A 13,371-nucleotide genomic window follows, 5' to 3' on the forward strand; every position below is an offset into this window, starting at 1 on the left:
ATTGCTGGCACTGGCTTCACGCCAAGCAGCCAAGTGGCACTGTCTGACTCTACTCTGAGTCCTCGGTGGGTCCCCCCAACCCTCCTCTAACCCCCACCCCTTTCCCTTTCCATTGACTTGGGACAGTCCTTGTAGACATGCCAATCACAGTGGGAAGGGGGGGAAGGGAGGTCACAGTGCACGGGGTTCAAGGTCACAGTGGGCGGAGCAAAGGGGATCACAGTGCAAGTGAGTCAGGTCGTTCCCCCTTCTCAAGTCAAGCCGTCTGCCACGGCAGTGCGACCCGCAGCGGACGACCCAGGAGGTGGTGACGGCGGCAACGGCGGCAGCGGCGTCCTTTCCTGCCTGCATTTATCTGCGCTGTGTGAAGCCTTGCGGCCCATCAGGACCCAAAGGCGGTCTGGTCACACTGTTAGCTGCCTGCTGTCTCCAGGTTGGGAGATCCTGGTTGGCCTGTCGAGGATGGGCTGCTCTGGCTCCTCCTCCGGGCTGGCGCCGCCCGGGATCCGCTTCGGGGCCTCCGCGAACTCTGCCTCCCGCGGCGCTAGGGACTGGACGAGAAGGGCTGGCCTGCTGGTGGAGGTGGGGCAGCTGACCACACCGTTGCTGGTGGGCCTCTTGAGGATGCGAATCTGTGGAGGGGCCCCGTGGGAAGGCTATTGTGCTGAATCACAATGGGCACTTTGGGAGGAGATCTGGATCTCCTCCCCTTTTGTGTGATCTTCAGTCTTTTGTCCAACCGTCTGTCCATTTCCCCGCTGTCTGCCGCCTCCTCCCACCTCTCAGCGACCTCCTCATCTTCCATCTTGCCGCTTTAACCTCCTCCCCGCAAAACTCCATTCTTCTTGATTAGAAGAATCACTCTTTGTTGCATCCTTTCATGTTTCACTAATCACATCTTTCTGTTGTCATCTCTGTAGAGATATTTTCCTGGTAATGGTGTATATACCAATGAGTGGATTCTGCTATTATCAAATGCTTCAGTTTTGATTCTACGTTTAATCACCTGCAAACATTATTTACTTCTCCACTTCTTTAGCACAAACATTATATCTTCATATGAATACTGAGAATTTTTGAAGCCTTGCATATCCCTATCATATTTTAGGACTTTATGAATAAATGATTTCTCTTGTGGTCTAATTCAATACTTTTAAGATTATTCTATTGATTGGACTTTTACCATCTACAATAGGTAAAATATGTAATAGGCATATGGTAGTATATAGCCAAAAAGATAATTTGGAAAGTTATTAAATTAGAACTTCTCTAACCATTTTGTAATTATACGAGGGCATTCTGAAAACAGCACAGCAGAAAGAGGAAAAGCTACTGGATCATGGTGACATTACTGAATTACAGAATTAACCAAATTAGAAATCCTCTACTTTGGGATTTCTTATGCTAGATAATAAGCCCTTAGAGTTTAAGCTATTTTTGGTTAAGGATTATGTAACTCACAACTAAATGATTTCTAACTGATATGGAGTTCTCAGCATAATAAGGGAGACAGATAATTAAATGCGTCAAAAATCAAAACGAAAATACATCCATGGAAAAAATCTTATGGAAGGACGGAGGGTGAAGAAAATTTTTATCTTCCATGAGAGATTTTGGGAAGACTCTTTAGTGCAGGTTATATTCAAATTATGTTTTCAAAAATAAGTGGGAATTTATAATGAAAATGATTTGGGGGAAAGTAGAAGAAATAACCATGGCAGAGGGACAGAGCCAGGAGAGGAACTGTTATGAATAATGGAAAACATGAAAACACTGTCTGTGAACCCATGCGTGTGTGTGTGTGGTGTGTGTGCACGCACATACACATGTGAGAGGGAAGAGAAAGAGAACGGATGGAGAGAGAGACACACATACTCAGAAGAAGAGACATACACGTACTCAGAGAGAGAGAAGGAGAGAGAGAGAGAAGAAGGGAGGGAGGGAAGGAGAGAGAGAGAGAAAATGGGCATGTATAGAAAGAGGTTAAAGGGTTAAAGAGCAGATTTTGAAGGAGCTTCTATTTCCAGACCCAGGAATTTTCATGTTAACCTGAACATAGAAGGGAGCCAACCGAGGAAGGTCAGCATGATCTGTTTCAGCTTTGTCCTTTATTACTTTGCTCTGTCAGCATTTTGGAGGATGCAACATAGGGGAATATAGGGAATCTGTGTGGAATGGAGGCGGGGAGAAAAGAGGTAACTATATATAATGGGGATGACTTTGTGGGTAGAGCTGAAAATCAAAGTTGAGAGGTAGGATTAGGCAGACATTGAGACATCCATGCCCTGTACTCTAACCGGATGTTTCACTATTTTCACCTTTCCCCAGGCATACTGCTTCCTTTTGGTTCCTTAAAGTTAGAAAGTGTCCTCCTTCCTCAGTCCCGTGCCAATTCTGATCCTTTCATCTGGAAGGCACCCTGGCCTCTTTACCTGGGGAGGCACTGCTCATCCTCCAGGTCTCATTTACAAGAACACTTCTTCAGGAAAACTTACCTGACCCTCCAGGTGGGTCAGCTCACCCTATTGTGTGCTATTCCCTCAAAGCAATCTAAAATCTCCTCTCATAATCATTATCCACATTGTATTTAATTAAAGTTTCCTGGAAGTACTTGTTTTACACGCGGTTCTTCCACCAGACTGGGTGTTCCATGAGCGCAGGAACCACATCTGTTTTGTGGTCTGCCATATTCTGGCCACGTCATGGTCACCCAATAAGTAGTTTTTGAATAAATGAATGACATACTTTTTACTAGCTTAAAAAGGAAGAGAGTGTGTATAAGTGTTGTGGCAAATGCTTATTTTATGAAGGGATGTACTTTACATCAGTTGTCCTTAATCATTGGGATTTTGCAGACTTTTTAATAATTTTATAAAAGCAATGGACTCTGTCCACAGAAAACAATACCTATAATTTAATATCAGTGGACATCAGTTTAAGAAGCCTGTTCTAAAGGTTATTTTTAGAAAGTTACAAAATTGGGTTTAGACTGAGAAGTTGAGGGTTATCTGGGCATTTTTAGCTTCTTTTTGTTTCCATTAAAATGAGATGAAAGGGAATACATTTAACAGGAAAGTCTCAGTATACTCAGGGGAATTGATTGATTAAAGTTTAGTAATTACAAACCATTTAATCTCTGGAGATGAATTGTTGCATTGTGAATACTGTCCTTTCTAAGATGTTTCAGAGATGCTTTATTTAGAAAGCAGTTTATAAGAATGTAGGTTAAAAAATTAAGCTTATTGACCCAAAATATCAATTTTTTCCCCTAATCTTTAAAGTGGCCTTATATTAGAATTCACTATCATTAAGGAGTGAATATTTGAGTGACGTCTACCATTTGCTTGCTTGTTGTATTTGGGCAAGTTTCTTAAACTGTGAATTGTAGTTTCTTCATTCTTAAAAGGTAACATGGTTAGTTATTGAGACACAATGCACATACTTAGATTTTTCTGACACGTGGCAAGGACTCTATAAATATAAACTGATTTTTCTGACACGTGGCAAGGACTCTATAAATATAAACTATTATTGTCATGCACCTCCCCCACAAAGAAAGAAAGAAAGGAAAAAAGCAAACAGGACTTTTTTCTTACTTTAGTTATTTCAACTTTTTAAACCAGTAAGTGTTTACTCCCACCTAAATTAACTTCCTTGTTCCAAATTTTAATCACACCATATCCATGCACTCTTCCAACCCATTCTCAAATCGTCCTCTTTGTGCATATGGGCCACATACATCCATATATGTGATAATCAGGTTCCTGACTTATTCTGGGATCTGAAAGTTGTCAGCAATACCACAGGGCATAAGCAACATATTTACTGATTATTCTTTGGAAATTATTCAGAAAATAAATTATTGTTAAATGATTCTTTCTGATATAAACAAAGATTTGTGTCATTTTGAAATATTAATAGACATTTATTACTTGTCAAGTAATTAGTAATTCAGTTTAGTAGAGCAGTATTCATATTCAAAACACTTTGGAAACACTAATATTCTATTTCTCATGATTAATTTAGAATAATTCTCTTGAATAAACAACATTTGCTATTATTTACATTACATTTACTTCATAATTCATTACCAACTGTGTTATTTAGAAATTAAGTTTAGAAATACCCATGAAAACTTTTTCTTCTCAATCTCCATAGGTGTTATTTTATAGTATATAAAAATGTGTGTGTATGTATGTACACAAAGTTAACTGAATTGTGTGGCAATGACTGAAGTTAACAAGCACCAACCCTATGAGTAATTCCATCTAAGGTTGTCAAGGTGTTAAGTATTATTGTTTATTTACCACCTAAGTTCTCCGTTACTTAGTGGATAAAGTCTAAACTCCTCAATCTGGGGGTCAAATCCATCAACTACTTGACATAACTTATTTTTCCACTTTTGAAAGTTTCGCCTTGAAACATGTTCATGTACTATTTTTAATTCTCACAAACCTCATTTTGTTTTAGAACTCTCTCCTTTTTACCTTTTCTGAGGTCTAAATCCTCTTCCCAAATTCCTCTTTTCCTTATGTCAAAATCTGATTCTATAAGACCATCCTCAAGTCTAGTTTCTAGCCTCAATTCCTCCATCATATTGCTTAAAATTCTTTTGACTAGGATAAATCTTGCTCTTACATATAATATTTTATAATTTTTAGCATGTTATTCTTATTTTAGAAATAGTCTATGCTATTTCAGGAAAATATAAACAGAAAACAGCCAAAGATTTAAAAACAGCATAGAACAACTCCATAATTCCTCCAAGTAGGAAAAAAAAAATCTCACATACTTTCTCTCATAAACTTTGCTTAGTACATACTCATTTTAATACACTTTCACAGAACAGGATGATACTGTGCATAATGTTGTGTAAACCATGTTATGTTAACAAAGTATGAACGATTACCACATCAACAGATATATTTCGTAACTGACATAACATTTAATTATTTTTTTTTTAAACATCTTTATTGAAGTATAATTGCCTTACAATAGTGTGTTAGCTTCTGCTTTATAACAAAGTGAATCAGTTATACATATACAATATGTTCCCATTTCTCTTCCCTCTTGCATCTCCCTCCCTCCCACCCTCCCCATCCCACCCCTCTAGGTGGTCACAAAGCACCGAGCTGATCTCCCTGTGCTATGCGGATGCTTCCCACTAGCTATCTATTTTACATTTGGTAGTGTATATATGTCCATGACACTCTCTTACCCTGTCACATCTCACCCCACCCCCTCCCCATATCCTCAAGTCCATTCTCTAGTAGGTCTGTGTCTTTATTCCCGTCTTGCCACTAGGTTCTTCATGGCCTTTTTTTTTTTTTTTCCTTAGATTCCGTATATATGTGTTAGCATACTGTATTTGTTTTTCTCTTTCTGACTACTTCACTCTGTATGACAGACTCTAACTCCATCCACCTCATTACAAATACCTCCATTCATTTCTTTTTATGGCTGAGTAATATTCCATTGTATATATGTGCCACATCTTCTTTATCCATTCATCTGTCGATGGACATTTAGGTTGCTTCCAGGTCCTGGCTATTGTAAATAGAGCTGCAATGAACATTGTGGTACATGACACTTTTTGACCTATGGTTTTCTCAGGGTATATGCCCAGTAGTGGGATTGCTAGGTCGTATGGTAGTTCTATTTGTAGTTTTTTTAAGGAACCTCCATACTGTTCTCCATAGTGGCTGTATCAATTTACATTCCCACCAACAGTGCAAGAGTGTTCCCTTTCCTCCACACCCTCTCCAGCATTTATTGTTTCTAGATTTTTTGATGATGGCCATTCTGACCAGTGTGAGATGATATCTCATTGTAGTTTTGATTTGCATTTCTCTAATGATTAATGATGTTGAGCATTCTTTCATGTGTCTGTAGGCCATCTGTATATCTTCTTTGGAGAAATGTCTATTTAGGTCTTCTGCCCATTTTTGGATTGGGTTGTTCGTTTTTTTGTTATTGAGCTGCATGAGCTGCTTGTAAATCTTGGAGATTAATCCTTTGTCAGTTGCTTCATTTGCAAATATTTTCTCCCATTCTGATGGTTGTCTTTTGGTCTTGTTTATGGTTTCCTTTGCTGTGCAAAAGCTTTTAAGTTTCATTAGGTCCCATTTGTTTATTTGTGTTCTTATTTCCATTTCTCTGGGAGCTGGGTCAAAAAGAATCTTGCTGTGATGTATGTCATAGAGTGTTCTGCCTATGTTTTCCTCTAAGAGTTTGATAGTGTCTGGCCTTACACTTAGGTCTTTAATCCATTTGGAGTTTATTTTTGTGCATGGTGTCAGGGAGTGTTCTAATTTCATACTTTTACATGTACCTGTCCAATTTTCCCAGCACCACTTATTGAAGAGGCTGTCTTTTCTCCACTGTATATGCTTGCCTCCTTTATCAAAGATAAGGTGACCATATGTGTGTGGGTTTATCTCTGGGCTTTCTATCCTGTTCCATTGATCTATATTTCTGTTTTTGTGCCAGTACCAACTGTCTTGATTACTGAAGCTTTGTAGTATAGTCTGAAGTCAGGGAGCCTGATTCCCCCAGCTCCATTTTTCGTTCTCAAGATTGCTTTGGCTATTCGGGGTCTTTTGTGTTTCCATACAAATTGGTGAAATTTTTTGTTCTAGTTCTGTGAAAAATGCCAGTGGTAGTTTGATAGGGATTGCATTGAATCTGTAGATTGCTTTGGGTAGTAGAGTCATTTTCACAATGTTGATTCTTCCAATCCAGGAACATGGTATATCTCTCCATCTATTTGTATCATCTTTAATTTCTTTCATCAGTGTCTTATAATTTTCTGCATACAGGTCTTTTGTCTCCTTAGGTAGGTTTATTCCTAGATATCTTATTCTTTTGTTGCAATGGTAAACGGGAGTGTTTTCTTAATTTCACTTTCAGATTTTTCGTCATTAGTGTATAGAAATGCAAGCGATTTCTGTGCATTAATTTTGTATCCTGCTACTTTACCAAATTCATTGATTAGCTCTAGGAGTTTTCTGGTAGCATCTTTAGGATTCTCTATGTATAGTATCATGTCATCTGCAAATAGTGACAGCTTTACTTCTTCTTTTCCGATTTGGATTCCTTTTATTTCTTTGTCTTCTCTGATTGCTGTGGCTAACACTTCCAAAACTATGTTGAATAATAGTGGTGAGAGTGGGCAACCTTGTCTTGTTCCTGATCTTAGTGGAAATGGTTTCAGTTTTTCACCATTGAGGACAATGTTGGCTGTGGGTTTGTCATATATGGCCTTTATTATGTTGAGGAAAGTTCCCTCTATGCCTACTTTCTGCAGGGCTTTTATCATAAATGGGTGTTGAATTTTGTCGAAAGCTTTCTCTGCATCTATTGAGATGATCATATGGTTTTTCTCCTTCAATTTGTTAATATGGTGTATCACATTGATTGATTTGCGTATATTGAAGAATCCTTGCATTCCTGGGATAAACCCCACTTGATCATGGTGTATGATCCTTTTAATGTGCTGTTGGATTCTGTTATGCGAGTATTTTGTTGAGGATTTTTGCATCTATGTTCATCAGTGATATTGGCCTGTAGTTTTCTTTCTTTGTGACATCTTTGTCTGGTTTTGGTATCAGGGTGATGGTGGCCTCGTAGAATGAGTTTGGGAGTGTTCCTCCCTCTGCAATATTTTGGAAGAGTTTGAGAAGGATAGGTGTTAGCTCTTCTCTAAATGTTTGATAGAATTCACCTGTGAAGCCATCTGGTCCTGGGCTTTTGTTTGTTGGAAGGTTTTTCATCACAGTTTCAATTTCAGTGCTTGTGATTGGTCTGTTCATATTTTCTATTTCTTTCCTGGTTCAGTCTCGGCAGTTTTGTGCATTTCTAAGAATCTGTCCATTTCTTCCAGGTTGTCCATTTTATTGGCATAGAGTTGCTTGTAGTAATCTCTCATGATCTTTTGTATTTCTGCAGTGTCAGTGGTTATTTCTCCTTTTTCATTTCTAATTCTATTGATCTGAGTCTTCTCCCTTTTTCTCTTGATGAGTCTGGCTAATGGTTTATCAATTTTGTTTATCTTCTCAAAGAACCAGCTTTTAGTTTCATTGATTTTTGCTATTGTTTCCTTCATTTCTTTTTCATTTATTTCTGACCTGATCTTTATAATTTCTTTCCTTCTGCTGGCTTTGGGGTTTTTTTGTTCTTCTTTCTCTAATTGCTTTAGGTGCAAGGTTAGGTTGTTTATTCGAGATGTTTCCTGTTTCTTGAGGTAGGCTTGTATTGCTATAAACTTCCCTCTTAGCACTGCTTTTGCTGCGTCCCATAGGTTTTGGGTCGTCGTATCTCCATTGTCATTTATTTCTAGGTATTTTTTGATTTCCCCTTTGATTTCTTCAGTAATCACTTCATTATTAAGTAATGTATTGTGTAGCCTCCATGTGTTTGTATTTTTTACAGATCTTTTCCTGTAATTGATATCTAGTCTCATAGCGTTGTGGTTGGAAAAGATACTTGATACGATTTCAATTTTCTTAAATTTACCAAGGCTTGATTTGTGACCCAAGATATGATCTATCTTGGAGAATGTTCCATGAGCACTTGAGAAAAATGTGTATTCTGTTGTTTTTGGGTGGAATGTCCTATAAATATCAATTAAGTCCATCTTGTTTAATGTATCATTTAAAGCTTGTGTTTCCTTATTTATTTTCATTTTGGATGATCTGTCCATTGGTGAAAGTGGGGTGTTAAAGTCCCCTACTATGATTGTGTTGCTGTCGATTTCCCCTTTTATGGCTGTTATTACTTGCCTTATGTATTGAGGTGCTCCTATGTTGGGTGCATAAATATTTACAATTGTTATACCTTCCTCTTGGATCGATCCCTTGATCATTATATAGTGTCCTTCTTTGTCTCTTGTAATAGTCTTTATTTTAAAGTCTATTTTGTCTGATATGAGAATTGCTACTCCAGCTTTCTTTTGATTTCCATTTGCATGGAATATCTTTTTCCATCCCCTCACTTTCAGTCTGTATGTGTCTCTAGGTCTGAAGTGGGTCTCTTGTAGACAGCATATATATGGGTCTTGTTTTTGTATCCATTCAGCCAGCCTGTGTCTTTTGGTGGAGCATTTAATCCATTTACATTCAAGGTAATTATCGATATGTATGTTCCTATTCCCATTTTCTTAAATGTTTTGGGTTTGTTATTGTAGGTGTTTTCCTTCTCTTGTGTTTCTTGCCTAGAGAAGTTCCTTTAGCATTTGTTGTAAAGCTGGTTTGGTAGTGCTGAACTCTCTCAGCTTTTGCTTGTGTGTAAAGGTTTTAATTTCTCCATCACATTTGAATGAGATCCTTGCTGGGTAGAGTAATCTTGGTTGTAGGTTCTTCTCCTTCATCACTTTTAAGTATATCCTGCCACTCCCTTCTGGCTTGCAGAGTTTCTGCTGAAAGATCAGATGTTAACCTTATGGGGATTCCCTTGTGTGTTATTTGTTTTTTTTCCCTTGCTGCCTTTAATATGTTTTCCTTATATTTAATTTTTGACAGTTTGATTAATATGTGTCTTGGCATGTTTCTCCTTGGGTTTATCCTGTATGGGACTCTCTGTGCTTCCAGGACTTGATTAACTATTTCCTTTCCCATATTAGGGAAGTTTTCAACTATAATCTCTTCAAATATTTTCTCAGTCCCTTTCTTTTTCTCTTCTTCTTCTGGGACCCCTATAATTCGAATGTTGGTGCGTTTAATGTTGTCCCAGAGGTCTCTGAGACTGTCCTCAGTTCTTTTCATTCTTTTTTCTTTATCCTGCTCTGCAGTAGTTATTTCCACCATTTTATCTTCCAGGTCACTTATCCTTTCTTCTGCCTCAGTTATTCTGCTATTGATCCCATCTAGAGTATTTTTAATTTCATTTATTGTGTTTTTTCATCATTGCTTGATTCCTCTTTAGTTCTTCTACGTCCTTGTTAAATGTTTCTTGCATTTTGTCTATTCTATTTCCAAGATTTTGGATCATCCTTACTATCATTATTCTGAATTCTTTTTCAGGTAGACTACCTATTTCCTCTTCATTTGTTAAGTCTAGTGTGTTTTGACCCTGCTCCTTCATCTCCTGTGTGTTTTTCTGTCGTCTCATTTTGCTTATCTTACTGTGTTTGGGGTCTCCTTATCACAGGTTGCAGGTTTGTAGTTCCCGTTGTTTTTGGTATCTGTCCCCAGTGGCTAAGGTTGGTTCAGTGGGTTGTGTAGGCTTCCTGGTGGAGGGAACTAGTGCCTGAGCTCTGGTGGATGAGGCTGGATCTTGTCTTTCTGGTGGGCACGTCCACGTCTGGTGGTGTATTTTGGGGTGTCTGTGGCCTTATTATGATTTTAGGCAGCCTCTCTGCTAATGGATGGGGCTGTGTTCCTGTCTTGCTAGTTGTTTGGCATAGGGTGTTCAGCACTGTAGCTTGCTGGTCATTGAGTGATGCTGGGTCTTGATGTTGAGATGGAGATCTCTGAGAGATTTTTGCCGTTTGGTATTACGTGGAGCTGGGAGGTCTCTTGTGGACCAGTGTCCTGAAGTTGGCTCTCCCACCTCCGAGGTACGGCCCTGATGCCTGGCTGAAGCACCAAGAGCCTTTCGTCCACACGGCTCAGAGTAAAAGGGAGAAAAAATAGAAAGAAAGAAAGAAAGGAAGGAAGGAAGGAAGGAAGGAAGGGAAGGAAGGAAGGAAGAAAGGAAGAAAGAAAGAAAGAAAGAAAGAAAGAAAGAAAGAAAGAAAGAAAGAAAGAAAGAAAGAAAGAAAGAAAGAAAGAAAGAAAGAAAGAAAGAAAGGAAAGAAAGAAAGAAAGAAGCTATAATATAGTGAAGTAAAATAAAGCTATTATAAAGCAAAGCTATACAGACAAAATCTCCCCCAGAAGCATATGCATATACACTAAAAAAAAAAAAAAGGAAAAGGGGAAAAATTAATATATCCTGCTCCCAAAGTCCACCTCCTGAATTTGGGATGATTCGTTGTCTATTCAGGTATTCAACAGATGCAGGCACATCAAGTTGTTTGTGGAGTTTTAATCCACTGCTTCTGATGCTACTGGGAGAGATTTCCCCTTCTCTTCTCTGTTCGCACAGCTCCTGGGGTTCAGCTTTGGATTTGGACCCGCCTCTGCATGTAGGTCGCCTGAGGGTGTCTGTTCCTCGCCCAGACAGGACGGGGTTAAAGGAGCAGCTGCTTCGGGGACTCTGGCTCACCCAGGCCGCGGGGAGGGAGCGGTACGGAGGAGGCGGGGAGAGCCTGCGGCGTCAGAGGCCGGCGTGACGTTGCAGCAGCCTGAGGCGCGCAGTGCGTTCTCCCGGGGATGTTGTCCCGGGATCACGGGACGCTGGCAGTGGCGGGCTGCACGGGCTCCCGGGAGGGGCGGCGCGGAGAGTGACCTGTGCTCGCACACAGGCTTTCTGGAGGCGGCAGCAGCAGCCCCAGCGTCTCACGCCCGTCTCTGGGGTCCGCGCTGACCGCCGCGGCTCGCGCCAGTCTCTGGAGTTCGTTTCGGCGGCGCTCTGAATCCCCTCTCCCTGCCCGCCGCGAAACAAAGAGGCAAGAAAAAGTCTCTTGCCTCTTCGGCAGCTGCAGACTTTTTCCCGGTCTCCCTCCCAGCCAGCTGTGGTGCGCCAACCCCTTCAGGCTGTGTTCACGCCGCCAACCCCAGTCCTCTCCCTGCGATCCGACCGAAGCCCGAGCCTCAGCTCCCAGCCCCGCCCGCCCCGGCGGCTGAGCAGACAAGCCTCTCGGGCTGGGGAGTGCTGGTTGGCGCCGAGCCTCTGTGCGGGAGTCTCTCCGCTTTGCCCTCCACACCCCTGTGGCTGCGCTCTCCTCCGCGGCTCCGAAGCTTCCCCCCTCTGCCACCCGCAGTCTCTGCCCGCGAAGGGGCTCCTAGTGCGTGGAAATCTTTCCTCCTTCACAGCTCCCTCCCACTGGTGCAGGTGCCGTCCCTATTCTTTTGTCTCTGTTATTTCTTTTTTCTTTTGCCCTACCCAAGTACCGGGGGAGTTTCTTGCCTTTTGGGAGGTCTGACGTCTTCTGCCAGCATTCAGTGGGTGTTCTGTAGGAGCAGTTCCACGTGTAGATGTATTTCTACTGTATCTGTGGGAAGGAAGGTGATCTCCGCGTCTTACTCTTCCGCCATCTTCTCTCCTCCCCTCACATTTAATTATTTTATGTGTTTACCTAAGTTGTGTACATAATAATAAAACAAACACACATAAGTCCACCAACCAACATAAAAACATGTTTGGGGCATTATCAATATTACTGATGCTAGCCGTGTATTCATGCACAATTCCTATGCTAGATTTTTACTGTTTATAAATTTCTAAGCTCTGTCTATGTGGGTGTGTGTATTGTACCATATTATCTTACCTTCAGGATAGAGAGGGAGATAGAGCAAGGAGAAAGCATTGTCCTTTCAACATTTTTTGTTTGTTTGTTTAACACTCTGGGCCATCTTCTCCCAAAATATGTTTAATTATCATTACAGACAATTTTTCTGGTCACTAACTTTGTCTCATTCTATGTACATGAATTAAAGTTAAAGAAGGAATGAGTCTGGGAAGATCATGATTGGATGATAAGCACGCCACCCCTCCTGATGATTTGATCTGTCAACAACCTGTAAATGTATAAAACCATCAGAGATTTTTAGTAGGCCAAAATTAAAGAAGATGTAGGAAAATAAAGTGATGTATTTAGCAGATTTAATTTAATTAACACATATGGGTATTTGTATTCTTCAAGTAGAGCGTAACTTTTACATCCATTATTTTTTTTTTAATTTTCTTAAAGCAATTACTTACTTGGTCAAAAAGCACACTTTAATGAAGTTAAAGCATATTTTAGAAAACTAGACCCTAAGGCCAAGAATACTCTATAGCTGTCCTCTTTCTTTTTACCAGTATCTCATAATACAAAAACGAGAGCCCCTGCGGGAAGTTATATAATTTGAGAGTGAAGTGGGGGCTTGTAGTAAATGGTGACAAATCCTGTCAACCACTATCACACCTAGTAGAGAGGTATCAAGATGGAGATGGATGAACAAAGAAATCGGAATCTGACAGCTTGGGTTAAATCACTGGCTCTACCTATTTGATTTTGGTGACTCGGGGGACCTCTCAGAGTCTTAGTTTCTTTATTCCAAAGTCTTAGTTTCTTTATTCTTTATTCCAGAGCCTCACAGAGTTCAGATGAGACCTCATCTAAAGAGTTCTGTGATGTTTCTAATCTTTTAGATAATATCAAACATCTTCCTTTAGTCCACCTTGATGCTAGTTTTGAGAAGTTATAGAGATGGAAAAGGTATTGTTCTTGCCTTTAAAATGCTCATGATCTCATTTACTGGTCAGGACCCCTGATAATTAAATTAA

The 13,371-nt window shown here is 40.2% G+C and overlaps 1 protein-coding gene and 1 pseudogene across 2 annotated transcripts in view; one reads left to right on the top strand and one right to left on the bottom strand.

The window, feature by feature from the left end:
* The window catches only part of LUZP2 (leucine zipper protein 2), a 451,490-nt gene that overhangs the window by 411,144 nt on the left and 26,975 nt on the right, over positions 1 to 13,371 (top strand). The gene's annotated exons all lie outside the window — the stretch shown is intronic.
* LOC118898694 lies at positions 352 to 805 on the bottom strand (annotated as a pseudogene).

The sequence above is a fragment of the Balaenoptera musculus genome, chromosome 8 (assembly GCF_009873245.2).
Source record: "Balaenoptera musculus isolate JJ_BM4_2016_0621 chromosome 8, mBalMus1.pri.v3, whole genome shotgun sequence".
Classification (NCBI taxonomy): Eukaryota; Metazoa; Chordata; class Mammalia; order Artiodactyla; family Balaenopteridae; genus Balaenoptera; species Balaenoptera musculus.